This window comes from Hypomesus transpacificus, chromosome 17 (genome assembly GCF_021917145.1).
Source record: "Hypomesus transpacificus isolate Combined female chromosome 17, fHypTra1, whole genome shotgun sequence".
Taxonomy (NCBI): Eukaryota; Metazoa; Chordata; class Actinopteri; order Osmeriformes; family Osmeridae; genus Hypomesus; species Hypomesus transpacificus.
The window spans coordinates 3,921,178-3,936,965 of record NC_061076.1 but is presented as its reverse complement, the minus strand read 5'-3'; the positions used below and the strand labels follow the sequence as shown (position 1 = coordinate 3,936,965).

General features: G+C 37.8%; 1 long non-coding RNA gene and 1 other non-coding gene across 2 annotated transcripts; one reads left to right on the top strand and one right to left on the bottom strand.

Moving 5' to 3' along the window:
- The first annotated feature begins 6,381 nt into the window (after nt 1-6,381).
- LOC124480055 lies at nt 6,382-14,928 on the top strand. The gene is made up of 3 exons (XR_006957502.1): nt 6,382-6,460; nt 9,606-9,662; nt 14,737-14,928. It is a non-coding gene; the product is annotated as an uncharacterized LOC124480055 (long non-coding RNA).
- On the bottom strand, nt 6,988-7,059 carry trnat-cgu. Its single transcript has one exon. It is a non-coding gene; the product is annotated as a tRNA-Thr (tRNA).
- Nucleotides 14,929-15,788: the final 860 nt, after the last annotated feature.

The following is a 15,788-nucleotide window of genomic DNA, read 5'->3' as shown; positions in this document are numbered from 1 at the left end:
TACCAAGGAAAACTCAGAGTCTGTGCGCATAGTGCAGTTCTTTGAAAGTTGCTGTGAGCAATTTGATCGTCGTTTGCAATTGGTTTGACTAGACTACACTGCCTGAAAGAAGATTGCCTATAGCCAACTGAAGATGGAAGAAGAGGTCAATGTGAATGATAGTATGAAATCAGATTTACAGAAGAAGATATTAATGTGTTTGCTTCTGATGTTCTAAATATAAGGGTATGTTTAGATTGATGGGAATACATTTGCTTTGTGTATGTTTGTATTCGGTATGGATGTTTTTTACTGAGTTGCATTGCATACTTCTTTTGATGTTGATTTTTATTTTTCTCAATGCACTGTTTGAATTATGGTGTTGTTTAAAAAAAAAAAGAATGGAAATGTAATGGAAATGTTGGTCATATGCATAGATGTATGTGTATGAAATCTATAATCTTCTATGTTCATTGGTAAGAGACAGGAAGGGAAGGTAATTAAGTTGAGTTCAAAGGAATGTGAGGTGCTGATGGCTCTGTGGGCAGCTTGCCCTGGGGGATGGGTGAAGCATTTTATATGGCCTTCTGTCCTCTGGTTACTGTAAGGGGTCAATGAGACAGTTGCTCTGAACTTTGGCTAGAAGGACTGTGTCCTGTTTCATTGTTTGTGTTAATTAAAAGTATTGTTTGAAGATGGTCACACAAAGGACAGTTGACCATTTGACTGGTCAACCCCTGTGGCTTTATTATCTACTGCTCTGGGGAGAGCTGTGACATCAAAGAACAGTGAAACAATCGCTAGGGAGATGTATTGTTTCAAACTGTCACCAAGTTGAGTTGGCCAATCACAGAGTTTGTTTCATTGATTGATTGACCATATAGAATGCCATTTGATCTTAAGTTTATATAAGGCAGTGCATGAGTGCTGGCTGATCATCACTCTTGCGAACGATTTGTGGCTATCACACCCTTCGCCAAGACGGATCACAAAGTACTTTGTTTAAATCATATGTAATTGTATAGTCTAATAAATTGTATTAAAACCATATCCCTTGACTATTCAGATCGACACAGTGCCACTCGAATTCTTCCTTTACAGCGTACCAATGTTGAGTTGGCCTGAAATGGGAGAGGATGCTGTTGCGCAGTGGACAGAGCTCAGAACTGGGAAACAAGTATCTAGGGCATGGCCCACAAACACTTGCTCAATTGTGTCCAGCCTTCACTGGGTAATGAGCAATGAAGTTATGGAAGTCATATGCTGTAGCTGTCACATGGCAGGAGAAGAGAGAGGGCTTTTAATCCTTTATTTTCCATTTACTTGTTTTCTTCCTTTTGGAAATTCTTTAATTCGAATGGGTTGAGGGTTAGCTTTGCTTGATTCCTTAAATTATTTCCTAGGCCTCTTTTTCAATATTCGATATACTGGTATACATTTTACTGTTCACTGTACATGGTATATCATATCATATACAGTCAACAACACATTTCAACACAACAAAACATTTAGGTCAGCATTTTTTAATCTAATCAGTACAGATCTACACATAACAAACCACAAAACTGGCTAAAACCATACGATATATTAGCCATGTTTCAATCCTATATTCATTTTTAATATGTGTGATTTGCAAGGAAAATTTTTTGATGTGTATAAGAAAGTGTAATCACTTTGGAGCATTTGAGTTGCAGGGACACATGTCTTGGCCTGTCTTGTCTTGTGGGATTGGTCTTGTGGGATTCATTTTGTGCTTAGTAAGAACATTCTTCATCTGATTTAAAATGAATCAATTAATTCAGCCCAATACCTATTTTTTATAGTTTTATTAAAATGTTTACCTTGTCCAAATTATCTCTTACCTCTGGATTAAGAAAATTGTATTTCGTAAAACAACAAATGCAGTAACATAGTTATTCTTCAAATATAGTTTTCAGACATGTATTCAAAATGGATATTTGTTCTGTTGTGGATGCAGGGGGCCCGCCTACATGTGCTTGTAGTTCTGGCCCAGGCTGCACTGCTGTGATCAGGTGAGGAGGCGTATTTCAGCTCTGCCTGACATGTTTTACCCCCTCCCTCCTCCTTAACTCTATGACTCATGTGAATGAGTATAGGGTTCTGTGAGAACAAGCAATGATACGCTTATACTTAAGTTATTATACAGCAAAAATATGCTCACTATTGAAACAGAACATCATCATTATATAAATCATGAAGAGTCTTCATTCATGAAAAATAAATTGTGACTCGTGTCAGTAACCATTTCTTTAGCTAAACGATTATCCTCATTTTTGGTCAGTCAGCTGAACGTTTAGATTCACTGATAGAAAAATAAGATGACTTATTATTCTTTCCTTTCCCTTTTCTACATGGAATTAGCTCAACTAATTACTAGCTGTTTATTTGACTAATATTCTACAACAGAAATCACATGTTTTTCCCCAGTTGGAATCAAAACAGAATCTCACATTCCACAATACAACTTAAAGATAAGATGTCAGTAAGGACCTCACCAGAACAGTTCTTTTTCTCAAAACTTCTCTCAGGATAGCACATACATGACCTGGGTCTGCAGAGACAGGATACACCACTGACTGCAGTCATAAGCAAGTTAGTCAGTTAACAAAGTCCTGCACTTATGTGACAAATGTCTGCAGTGGATTTAACAATTTATAAGTGAAATAAATCTGTAATTGAGCATGGACAATACTCTTAAGACTTCAGTGAACTTAAAAAAAACAAAAGTAAAATGGCTTAAGAAGTCCAAAGGCTCCTTCCTTTAAATACCCTTTGATGAGCTTCCACCGAGTACAGTTTAAGTCAAATTTATTTCATTCCCTTGTATGCCTATGATGTGCTAGACATGCCTGATTTAGGCACTCAATAAAAACATAGGGTTTTCAGGGTTTTCCAGTGAAAGAAACAAAGGCCTCCTAAAGGCTTAATAATATGTTGCCTAAACGCATAATGACGTCTTCTGTTTAACGGTTGTGCTGAAGATCTAAATATAGCTGTGGACGCAGAAAGGGTATATGTATCCCTTCTCACAGTGTGAGGGTGGCTTGTCATGTGAGATTTTTCAATATACTTTACCCTGCAGAGGTCCCCTGCAAGCTACTGTATCTGTAGCTCTCCCTTTCTCTATGACTAGGCACTACAGTTAGGCACTCACACCACGTTTGCCTCAGTGACTGTCAAAGCATTAAAAATGTTCATGTAAAGCAGACTTTGTCTTATGAGAATATTTACATCATGCTTTTATCTTCAAAGCTTTTAACTTCAGGATATGGGATTTAGGACTCAATGACTTGAAAATGTCTTGCGCAATAAGTGATGCTTTTGTTACGTTGTGTGGGGGGTAAGACCCAAACGAGGTAGCCACTGGCCAGTCATAGTATCAAAGAAGGGTTTATGCTTTTAAACGGGAAAACAGACAGGGTACTCACGGTAACAAGGTTAAGGACAAGACAAAGACTGGACACAAAACAGGAACCTAAATACAAAGAACCAAACAAGACACAGGTGGACACCATAACACTAACGAAAACAGAAATCACTGAACGAGACACAGGTTAAAACAATGACAGACACAGGGAAACACTAGGGCAGGGCAAAACCAAAAACAGGGGGGCACGGCTGTGGCCGTGACAGGTTTCACTACTTTTAGCTTAACATACTACATTTTGTTACAATATCTGACTTATACCTGTAAAACTCAAAAGGTTATTGTGAGAGAGGGTGAGAGAGAGAAAAAAGAGAGACAGAGAAAGAGAGACTGTTCCAGCGTCAAATTGTCATATCTAGCTGCCTGTCAGCATGGAAGCCAGCCAGACAACATGATTAAACAGCTATTGGGGCCTTGGTGTGCTCCTCTTTCTCCTCTAGGATTTAAAAACTACAGGCAAACTCAATTCCTGCAATTGTCATATGTCAACATTGTGCTTCTTTGGTTGTACCAGCTGGTCTATCTTGTAATCCCCTAATGTTTTAGGGATAGTTGTGAGGGCTTTAGGAGTAACAAAACAGGATAATAAATAGGCACGTCTTTTAAAGAAAGTTAAAAGATGTTGAAACAAAATTTGAAAGTGAATTGAAATGTATGCTGTAGTCAAGGGAACGGTTGTGGAGGGGGATAAATGAGTTGATGCAAAGGCAGGTGCACAATTCAGAAACACACCTATAAGGAATGCAGTGCCTAAGTTATATTGGTCACATCTGGAATCTAAACAGTGGCTGTGAGAATCCAAACCATTTAGAAGGAGGCTGATAATTACTTAATTAAGTGCAAATGACCTGCCGCATCCTTCTCTGAAGGGCTAAAGCCGTTATCAGTATTGACCCATTTGTTTTTATTTTCTCTCATATCATGTTTCTGTCATAATAAATGTTTTATTGACTTGGTTCAACTTGTTAGGACCCAGAATGCCTTTTAGGAATTTCCTTGTGGTCATTTTGGTAGAAGCACAGCACTTCCATGTTATTGAGTTTCAGGTCAGTTTGGAATGTTCTTGTTGTTCTGCAGAAAGCATGAGGTGACAGAAAGTTTACAACTGGCCTTTTTCCCCCTCTTATTACGGTGACAAACATGACATCTACAGATCTGTTGAAAAACTGGTTACAATTATATCTTGGGTTGAAAATGCTCTTAAGTTATTTAGTGAGCATGTGTCAAGTAAAGTATTAACAGTGGAGTGTCATATAAGACCAGTACACAAACTCCAGTGCAAAACAACTTAATAGGGCCCTAAATCTAAACTGTGATGATAAAATGCATAAACCCTCTACCAACACCTTGTTTGGAGAAAACCAGTGCTGGTATGAATGTTGATAGCTTTTGTTGTGTTACACGCTTCCGCACTAACGTGTGTGAAAATACATGTTTTGGTGTTTGCCTCAAGATTAGAATGGAACAAAGTGGGCTTTGAATTGAAACACGTCTTTTTCATTGCAGAACCACATTAAGAAACCCCCTGATGGAACCAGAAAAACACGCTGTAATTTGTCAATAATGTCTTTACAATTCTACAGCCATGCAGTTACATGAGACATGTTCATCAACAGACATGTATTTAAATAAACACAACTTCAAGCACCACCCTTTGTACTAAAGATTACAGGATTTTGTAATACTTTGGAGAAGTTGTTACACACACAAACACATACAAAGTATTATTAAAATAGACTAGCATTTATTCAGCCTGTAAAGTGTTAGATGAATTGACATCGGATCCCTTGTTATCCCCAAATCACCACACATAGGAGATCAATGCAAGAGCAATAAGGATTTTTAGGGGCATTATGACTGTGAAACTAAAACACACGTGCCCCCAAAAGCCCCTCATTCTCCGTGCTGTGTTTAAACAATTCTTAGTCTATAGCATTGCTTGGTTAAAAGTATTTGTATTTCAGTAGTTCAAAAGAGAAATACGTTGGCCTTCACATTTTAGACGATAGCGTGCATGCCAGAAGCGGGACTTTGTGGGCCAGTTGGATTTTTATCAACTCATCTTGCCCCCAATATCCCGTCACTGAGACCACTATAAGCCACTTGATGTAGTCTGCTAAAATAGAGCATGAATACTCAGGCTTTCTCCTTTGATTTTGTGAACTAATAGCACTACATGGCTCTTTCACTTTAGCACTGGAATAAAATAATGTTGTAATAGCCTAAATTGTGTCTATACTCCTGTTTATTAAAAGGAAGAAGAAGAACAAATACTTTAGAACAGTTTTATTATACAAGATTCAGTGCATTTAATAAACCGTTTTCTAATCTTTAAAACACAATTGATCAATAATTCTACTACCAACTAAACGTACATATTCCATATTAGACTGTAAAAGAAAACAAAAAGACGAAAAGAACACGACCTGCTCTATTGCGCATTTAGTAAAGTGACTCGAGTCTGCAGTACGAGACGCTGTCTGCTGATCTCTGGAGAGTTCAGGTACTCTCAGACACAATCTGTCTGGTGCTTAGACAGACCACCCTGGGAAATATAACGACGGATGATATCTACCACCCATTGATCATTAATACTTCCTGCGATTTAATGCAACTTATATGCACAGACAAATAACAGTGTACGTTACATCCTCACAAAAATGATTTAGGACGGACTGATAAAGACCACTGGACACCTAACACCTGCGTGCCCAGCCCTGCAAGAAAGACGACGTAAATCGCTCACATTTACCGTATCAATGTTAAGGAAAAACTGTTGAACAAACTCCTGTATACAATAATATTGCTTTAAACTTACCTTGATTCAAATCAAATCAGTCAGCTGGGCATCAATGACCATCTTGTCGGATTTTATCTGTTGTTGTTTCTTTAAGTAGGCTATAGCCTACGTGCTCCTAGTGGTGAGATCAGCAGTGCTTCGTAGAATTGCCTCAGTGCATTCTAACATCTCAATAGCAGTTCCTCAAACAGCGTTCATGGTTTACGCCACGAGGTATGAGAGGCCGAGAGGGGGTAAGATTTCGTCTCCAAAGTAAACAACACAAATGAAATTGGCATCAAACATTTTAGTTGTTAATGGATTAACTAGTTTTGTTGCCTCAACCATTGTCAATAAGAGACAAGTTGGGACATGTGTAGGCCTGCGATGTGACCCATTTCCGTTACCAAATCTCCCAACATAGGAAATTCATACAAATATGTGGATCTGATAATGACAAATATTTATGATTTTTCAGAATGGTATACACTCAAATGACATTCGCAAATTCCTCTCTAAAAATGTGTTTATTCTAAATTAAACATTTGGCCATGGGTAACCCTTAATTGAAAAAAATAGGATCATGCAGATAATTATTTTTTATACGGTAGTTAATATGTCGCCCTCTGTCTACTCGAATAGCTACTTGTACAATTCAAGGAGGAAGGCTGTTGCTTGCTTTGTTGGTCTCTGCATCGAGTTATTATATATTTTTTAATTTATTATGAACGTTAAGAGAGGAAATGCATGTCATATTTATGCTAATGAACTGCACTTCAAAAGGCACGGACGGGGTTCGAACCCGCGATCTTCGGTTTACGAGACCGACGCCTTACCACTTGGCCACCGCGCCTGCGCTTTTGCCGCCGAATATTAAGTATTTCAATATAAAATTCCATTGGCAAAGTAGAGCGTTCTAAATCATGAGTTTGGCTTTCAAACCTAAACCAATTACAATGTCAAATATGCACAAAATGACTACCATGAAATATATTTTGACTGCTAGATAGGTTTGCTAAAGGGACTAAGCAATGTGAAAACATTTGAAAGAAAGATCTATAATTTTAAAATGGTAGCCAAAACTTTGCATGTAAACAAATACTCGAAAATGTGTTTTTGAACCACAAGGGGAAGCTGTTACACAATATTATTTATCTTTCCCCCACGTCTGGCTCTCTTTTCTCGTTCACTTTTTTCTCTCGCTCTCTCCCACACTTCCTTTCCATCTTCATTCTCTTTCTTTCGTTCTTTCTCCCTCCTCCTCCATCATTCAATGTACAATTAGTAAAAAAATATGATCTTCTATTGAATACCGCGTTGTCTTTTGAATGTGGTAGTCTTGTGCATGTGAAGCACAGATGGCCGGGGCAGCTGAGTTACTACCCCAGTTGTTTTCTGTGTCCTTTAATCTTCTCTTTCAAAATGTTCTTTGACGGCGAGTTTGGGGTTTGGTCCTGTGGCCTGGAGGGAGGAATAAACAAACACCTTTGGGAGAGAAGAGGGGGTGAGGGCTAGTGGTGTTGGTGATTGGGGGATGGGCTCACAGGACAAAGAATATTGTGGAAACCTGAGTAAAGAAATAACTCTGGACAATGGGATTAACGTCTGTACTTATTGGTTGAATTAAGATGTCATAATTCCCAATGTCATAATCGCAACTAAAAGACATGATTAATATTTCTTGATTATTTATGAGAAGTGTAATATACCATAAAACTAAGTAGCAATAACAAATTGATACATGCTATAATCAGTATATTTGCCTTGCCTTTCCATTTTGTGATACAATATGCATGACACTGGCAAAGCTTTTTTTATTGTCTTTTTTTCTAAACATCATAGAAAAATGCTTGCCTTGGGGTCTTTTATTTGATCAGATATCCTAAGGGCTGTTTCAAAGGGTTTCAAAAATGAATAAGACTCATTACCATTGGGAATGAGACTGTGAAAACCACAGATGTTGTGTATGAAACCTTGACCTGCTTATCCCTAATCATCAACACCCAGAGGAATAAAATCTGTCTCTTTTTTTTTGATAGAAGCCTCAGAATTATCTTACTTAGTAACCACAAGAGATACGACTGTTATAACAAAATCTATTCCCATTGTACAAACCCACAATCTCCTGCAGAAGGAGAACAATAAGCATGCATAACAGGCGTTCCTCTGTACATAGAAACAATTTAAAAAAAAAACTGTGCTAGGTGAAATGAGTAAGGGTTATTTTGTTTGCTTTAAATGCTGGTTGTTTAATGGCATGATTATATTTTCAGTCAGACATAACTGCTGAGGCTTTGTTTATCTCAGAGGTCCATGTTTGGGGCCTGGGAACACTGATAACTGAAGTGCAGCCCAGTCATTGAAACAATGGGGAAACAATGAGAGTAGCCCATTGGATATCATTACTTTCTTATCCCCTAAAAATGAGTAATTCATTCTAAGAAATTGGAGGGAAATGCAGATTTTGGAAGAACACATTTAGTTTTCAACTGGGTCTACAGGGCATGCACATGGTATGCAATATTTGCAAAAAAAATACAAATTCACTGCTTTACAGTTGATTTACTAACTGGTTCAAATAGCCAGAAGAATACAATTTTTGTAATTACATTGTAGCGAATGTTAAAAGTGTGACTTTTCAAAATGTAAAATGTCCTCCTTTTGTGGAATGACCCACACACATAGAGATTGCATTGAAAAGTTAAGCAAAGTCCCCCAAAATACGCAATAATTTGAACCAGGCAGTTGTAACCCTGAAGATATGGAGTGGATAGCCTAACCCTAACCTTAACCCTAACCTAAATATATTAAATATATTCTACTAAAATTAACTGGTGCCAAAATGCGTGTAATGGGTAATTGAGCAGGGGCTTGTGGTGGATAGTGCTTCCTAATGCCTGGAAATTATACAGTATTGGATGAGCTCATTGGGCCGCTTCCTTATCTCATGTTTGTGTATAGTGCTCAGATGCTGTAACAAGAGCAGCAAAATGAAACACAATATGACGAACACACCCAGACTGTCCTTGGCTAAACTCTAAGATCTTAGTATCCTGTATTAGCCACACCCTCCAGATGAACCGTACTGAAAAATGAGACCACAGTCTCACTGGTTTTGTGCAAACTAACATCATGAGTCAACATAGCATTGTATGCTTCCCTGATATTAAATACATGTTACGTTTTAGTACAATATCACCTTTTCGTATACAGTTTAAGATTTTTTCTGTACCTCCAAAAGTTATTTTATTGTTTAAATGATTTCCAATTTTTTTGACTCCACAATAATTGTCATACAATGAGGTGTCAAGAGGAGTCATATAGATAATAACACAAATATAAATCATAAAGTCACAAGTTATAAATAACTTTGTGTTAATAAATAACTTTGTGTTTCAGCACATCTGCATTCTTCTGCCCAAAAAAAAACGATGCATGTGATGATGACAACCGTAGGTATGTTGCTTATTACGATTTATCTTGCCATTCCAAAATTTGACAGCTCACTACCCAACAATGTACAAACTAATTATTTGACTTTTGAGGGGCCTGTCTTTGCTACTTGCCTTGTTGTGTCTTGCTCTATCCACCTCTTAAAAAAAACTTGCATCTGAGTGTGGCTGGAGTGTAGGAGTCCAAAGCATTCCTTTTTTCTTTAAGGGACTACTGACAAGTGAAAGTCTGTTCGTAGAATTTGTGTTGGTTTGTCACGATCTAGGCCAAATGCAAGTGGCAGGCGACACTATGGATATTAGCTGCTGTAGTGAGAATGGAACACCAGTCATTGTGGGAATGGTTTGCTTGGTCTGACCCTGGCTGCTACACGACAAGCAAGTGTGAAATCTATATGAAATGTAAGCAGCCTATAACGCTATACAACAAAGGCAATATGATCTCTCCCCCCTTTCCCCAATTTTCTTTTTAGCTCTAATCAACATACGTTTAGATTTTTTTCTTCTGAATCCTATTTAATCCTGCATCTGCATTAATTAAATGCAAACAAAAGTTCAACTAAAATATTACTTCAGTATTAATGTCAAACACCCCAGAATTCAGTGGGTAACATTAGCTACGTTTATTGCTGGAGAGTTTCTTTTTTCTCAATGACTGAAGGAAACTGAATGGAATGCTTACTGAACTATCCGTTCAGCTGTGTTTTTGCTATTGGTTTTGAAGTCAGTTTAATTTCTGGATTAGTCACTCGTAAGTCTTTTAACACAATGTGATTCTGTCCACTGTTATCTGGTGTTCTCTGTCTCAAATTTTTACCAGCAATTAAGAACAGATCATACAGGCCTGCGGGGTCTGTTGCCATAGTTACGATACGATTCTGCAGACTATCCTCTAGTTCTTGCATCCTCCAATAGGATTGCAGAGCTGGGGCTGCAACATAAAGTAAAGATGCTCATCTTTCAGCAACACACTAGTAAGAAACAGAAACAGGTTCATGAGTATAAGAAAGTAGTCTATTCTAGAGTAGCAAGAAGGGGACTGCACCCAGTTATGGCGGACCACAGAAAACAGATCCGACGACACCCTCAGCAGGAGAGGCAGGTGAGAGCATCGCCCATTTTGAAACTTAACTCTTGTTATTGTTCATTGAAAGTGCTCCACTGAACAATACAATTGACAGTAAACAGCCTTAACATTCAATGTGGGACCATAAAAGAGGCAAGAGCCTTATAAAAGGGGGGTGTCAGTATAAATGAAATGCACTGGCAGGATGAAAGCGTAAGAAAAGGAGAGTTTGTACTTTTAACAAATGAAGTAGTCAAAGGCCACTCAAATCACATTTGATTTCAAGTGGCGCCATCAAAGAACTCCAGCTGAGCTCTTGTTTACTTGGAGTATATTTCTTAATTTACCCAGCAAGAATGTACAATGAAGTCGTATTGGTTGGATAACGGTTTAGAAAGAAATTGTGTATCATAAATATATCCAATGTGACTGTGTTTAAAGCGTTTGGTTATACAAAATTGAGCACGATCAATCAAAGCTAAATCTCATTACTCAGACCATTTCAGAGAAGGATATTTCAATGGGCTCAATGGAGAAGCTTTGAGGCCGACCTCCCTGAGATCAAAGGCCTCAGTTTTGAGATTCATTTTTGTTTGTAATCCCATATGATTTTGAGAAAACTAAATGTGGTCAGTAAATCTGAGGCGTGAAAAAAAGGACAGCCGCCAATGCTGCATGTTCGTGCTACCCTCCTACCAGGCGGGCCATGAGCCTGTCGATATGGCGGTTTGATGTCAGTCAGAAAAGATGAACCCCCCACAACAAACACAGAGGGGGCTGGCACATAGAGAAGAACAGAGAAAGAAAGAGGATAAAGGGAAGAACCATCGACAGATGAACTCAGTTGTGATTAAAGATGGCGGCCGTGCATACTGCAGACTGCGTAGTGCGAGATGTGATCCATAGAAAGACAGTTTTGGCGGTCTACATTTCAGCACAACAAAAACAATTGATACATAGGAAGGCACATCCAAATGGTAGGTATCCTGTCTTTATAGTTTTGAACCTTTGACGGTGAAGGAGGCTGCGATTGCCTCTCTTTTGAAGTTGCGTTGTTTGTCGATTCATTTTTTGCTTTCTTTATGTTTTAACAGCGTACATGATTTGGTTTTAAAAGCTAACCATCAAAACCAAAGCACATCAATTGTTTTGACTGTTTGAAGTGCATCCCAAGCTCAGACTGTCTGAGATAATGACAAGACTTCATGCCATATTTGTGTGCATTTGTTCAACCCAACAGATCTACCATCAGCGACTTTCGCCATTGGACACATCGCTACAATTGGCATGTCACCAGTGGTCCATTTAAAATTGAATCAAAATATGTGCTGAAGATAGTTTATCCTTTCAAAACCATGAATGGAACTATGAAAAACAGTCATAGGAACTCAAATCGGCACATCACTTAATCCGCTGTGCCTAATCCACTCCTGGGTTTGTTAGTCCCAGCATATTCAGTAAGGACAAAGAACATCAGCAGGACTCCAGAATATATTTTCTGACAGTCTTTTGGTGTTGCCCTTTTAAGACCTTCAAGGACCTAAAAGAGCAGCATATCAATACACCAAACACACACTTTCTTAGGTCTTTTTAGTCAAATAACTCTTTAGTCAGTGTTACTCAGAGGTTCAGGCTGTCATTGTCTAGTCATTGTTTAGTCATTGTCTAAACACCCAGCCTCATCTGTCCATTTTACTGATAATTTGAGTTTATTAATTTGTCACTGAAGGAATTCATCTTTGATTCTGTGATTTAATGAATCCTTTTATTCTCACTACTTGAATGTGTTTGTCCGTCAAACTTCAGTAAATCATTTTAACACGCTCTTTAGTGTGGCTAATGACAATGCATACACTTTTATGTCTAGAAGGGGTATTGTTGAAGAGGTCTCACCGGAGATAATCCTGTTTGAAGCAAGGCCAACAAAATATTTCAAATACACATTGACAGGTGGAACAAAACGCAATATAAAAGAAAGTGAGAAATATGAAGTTGTATATATACTCTCACAAAAAGCACTTCACAAAGTGTTTCTTTTTAAAGTTGAGGAATAGTTTTCCTTTTAGTTGATAATACCTCAATCTAAAAATGTACAAAGGAAGAAGATATTAATTTGAAAATAATTACTTAACTTGAATTAACATCTGTTGACAGATATCCAAAACCCCAACTACCAAAAGTGCAAGGCTTAATCTGGAATTGTCTGTATAATTTACATAGTACAGTATTTTATTTGCATGATAACAACAGGGAATTGCAATCTTATATACTTTACTTTTATAATTGCTACAAGGCTTTATAAATCTAATATAAAGCTAAAAGTATCCTGTATAAAATGTAAGTACAGTACAAGCTACATTATTTAATATCTTGTGATAAAAGGTCTGTTTTGTCACACTTTTGCAGTAACGTGTATCCTGCAGAACCATTTCAACAACATTTACTGCTAGACTCCCTACCAATTGTTTGTCGACATTGTGGCATACCATTTTGTCAAAGCCTTTATAATAGTTATACTGTAATATACATTGGACATGTGCATTGGGGACGAATAACAAAGAGTGAAAAAAACTAATTTGTTCTCCAAGACATGGAAGGAATACTTTTAAGTAAGCTGAAAATTATACATTTAGCTAAACTTAGAGGAGTCTTTTAAAGCAATGTTAAAAGAATTCCTGAATACTGTAGAAAGAGAAAAGATGGAAGATGTTATTGAAATACCACTGGCTATGCAGATGTCCATCTCTTTAGGGTCCAAGACAGTGTATAAGTCCATTTGCTCAGGTTTCATTCTTTTACGATTGCCTAAATCCCTCTGGAGGAATTCCCTTGGAAGCACTTACATGCTGTTGAGAGTGCAGATGGCTGGGTCACAGACAATGGATAACAGAAAACATTTCTGGAGGGTTGGTGTAGGTTGCCTTATCATCTTCACCAGCTGTGAATTTTAGCAGAGGACTCATGCACACCTTTGGTGGCACATGTTTTAGCTGGTGCTAAAACATTTTACTTCTTAATTAAACAACATTCTCCTTTGTGTTTTTCTGAAACAAAAATCATGATTGCATGTGTTCTGTTCAGTTAATTGGATAGATGTTTCTGCTTTAGAGGTTCGGACACAGCTTTGGAATTAATGCACCCATACCTTTTAAAGTCTACAGAATGCAGGTTCATTGGTTTAAGATGTTATGGTTAGAGGTAAAAAATGTATGAACTAGGTCAGAGACAGTTATGTGAATTAGGCATGACATTCATAGGCTAATTGGTTTGTTAAATATACAGTGTAAACCACAATATGGAACAAAACGAAATAATAAGAACCAAATTCTTGGGTAAAATCTCCCTGTAGATTTGGTTTTGCCTTAAAACACTGCTGGCTATGGGGGGTTCTACATAAACTTTTATGCAATCCAAACTTTACTTTGAAACCTGCGTCATCATGCTTATGAGTGGCACGATACAATTAAAGAATCATCATGTGGAAATCAGGGTTAAGTAAATGAAGCTTTGCCTAGGATGAACACAGTCAAACTAAACCTATTTAGTTATATAGCTGTACTTTGGCAGTATGCAGACTTTGATAGTGCTGGCCTATAAAGTGTTAGTAGTGGTAGTCTGTCGAAGTGCTCTTCCTCGGGGACTTACTTTTGGTTCGCTGTGGGGGGCCCTGCGATCAAAGCCAGAACTCATGGAGGACAGGAGGAGGCCTGGGTGTGCAGCTGCTAGTGAGGATGGTACCTCTGGCTGAGAGTCTCCTCTAGACTACCGGAGCCCTGTGGCAAACATTCTGTCACATCACACAATTATAGTGTTTCTTGATGTGGACATTATTTATATGACCATAATGAGAGGAGTAGCATAAAGTGTTTATCATCAAGACTTCTTTAATCTGACAAAACAAGCCAATCAAGTTTAAATACATGTCATGCAGTTTGTGCATGCTAAAATATTATTGGGCTGTTAGTAAATTGTGAGGTATGAACTCAAATGTTTTTCTCTTTTTCTCATTTAGGACCGAATGGATAGTGAAGAAAATGTGTCATGGCAACATTGCTCATTGACTTGGAGGTTTCATTCAGTTGTACTACAAATAATGCTCTCATTACTGACACTTCATTCATCCAATGACCTTGCGATGGAAGCCTCAGCAAGTGGATGTGTTGTTGGAGGAGACCTATCCAGGCCCCAATGGAATAACTTCTCATTGAAGGTAAAAGCATATTATTAATCATGGCTTCATTGTGTTCTTATTTTAAAGGCAGGGAATTGTTTAATATCATGTCAAGACTTAAAAATAGCACTCCCAACTGAATGAAATCTGAAACACAGTGGCCTAAAGTTTATTCTCAAAAGTAGGCTATCCTAAATCAGAAATAAATCAGACAAAATGAAACAATAAAACAAAGAAGTAGTTCAAATTAAGTCGAAAACAATGTATCTTTTCACCCTCTGCAATAGCAGCATAAGATGTGCTTTCAAAGGAATGCTGCACATTCATGGCGTAATGCAGGTGGTTCAGGTTTGCAAAGTAACATGGCAGCTGGTTCTTGTTGTCAGAAATTCAATGCCATTAGAAGGTCTACATTATGCAAAGATCATGGGTGAAAGATCGTATTGTTGATATGAACAACGCTTGCCGAATAATGTGTTTTATTGCAGATAACATGCACTTCTGCTGTCTCTGAGAAGGGACATGCTTGTGACTGACAAGACTGACATTTAATTTGGAAAGAAATATGAGACTGTGAATTACTGAGTTAATAAAAGGGATGAAGTCATGCTAATTTATTTAAATAATTTGGCTGTAGGCCAATTAGAAATGAAAGATGATTTACGAAATAACCAATTACATAAAATTTTCATTAGTCAGTTGAGTATGATTCATTAAGTTTTGAGGCAGGTACGTCTGTACGCACAGACCTGTGTTCTTTAGAGTGATCGAATCTCATAAAATAATCAAGTCTGTTCTACATTCCAGTTGCCTTTTATCTCTGTACAGCAAACACCCTGATTGTTTGCAGGTGTGAAATGTACAGGTCTAGAACATTCAAAGAAACATTCAAA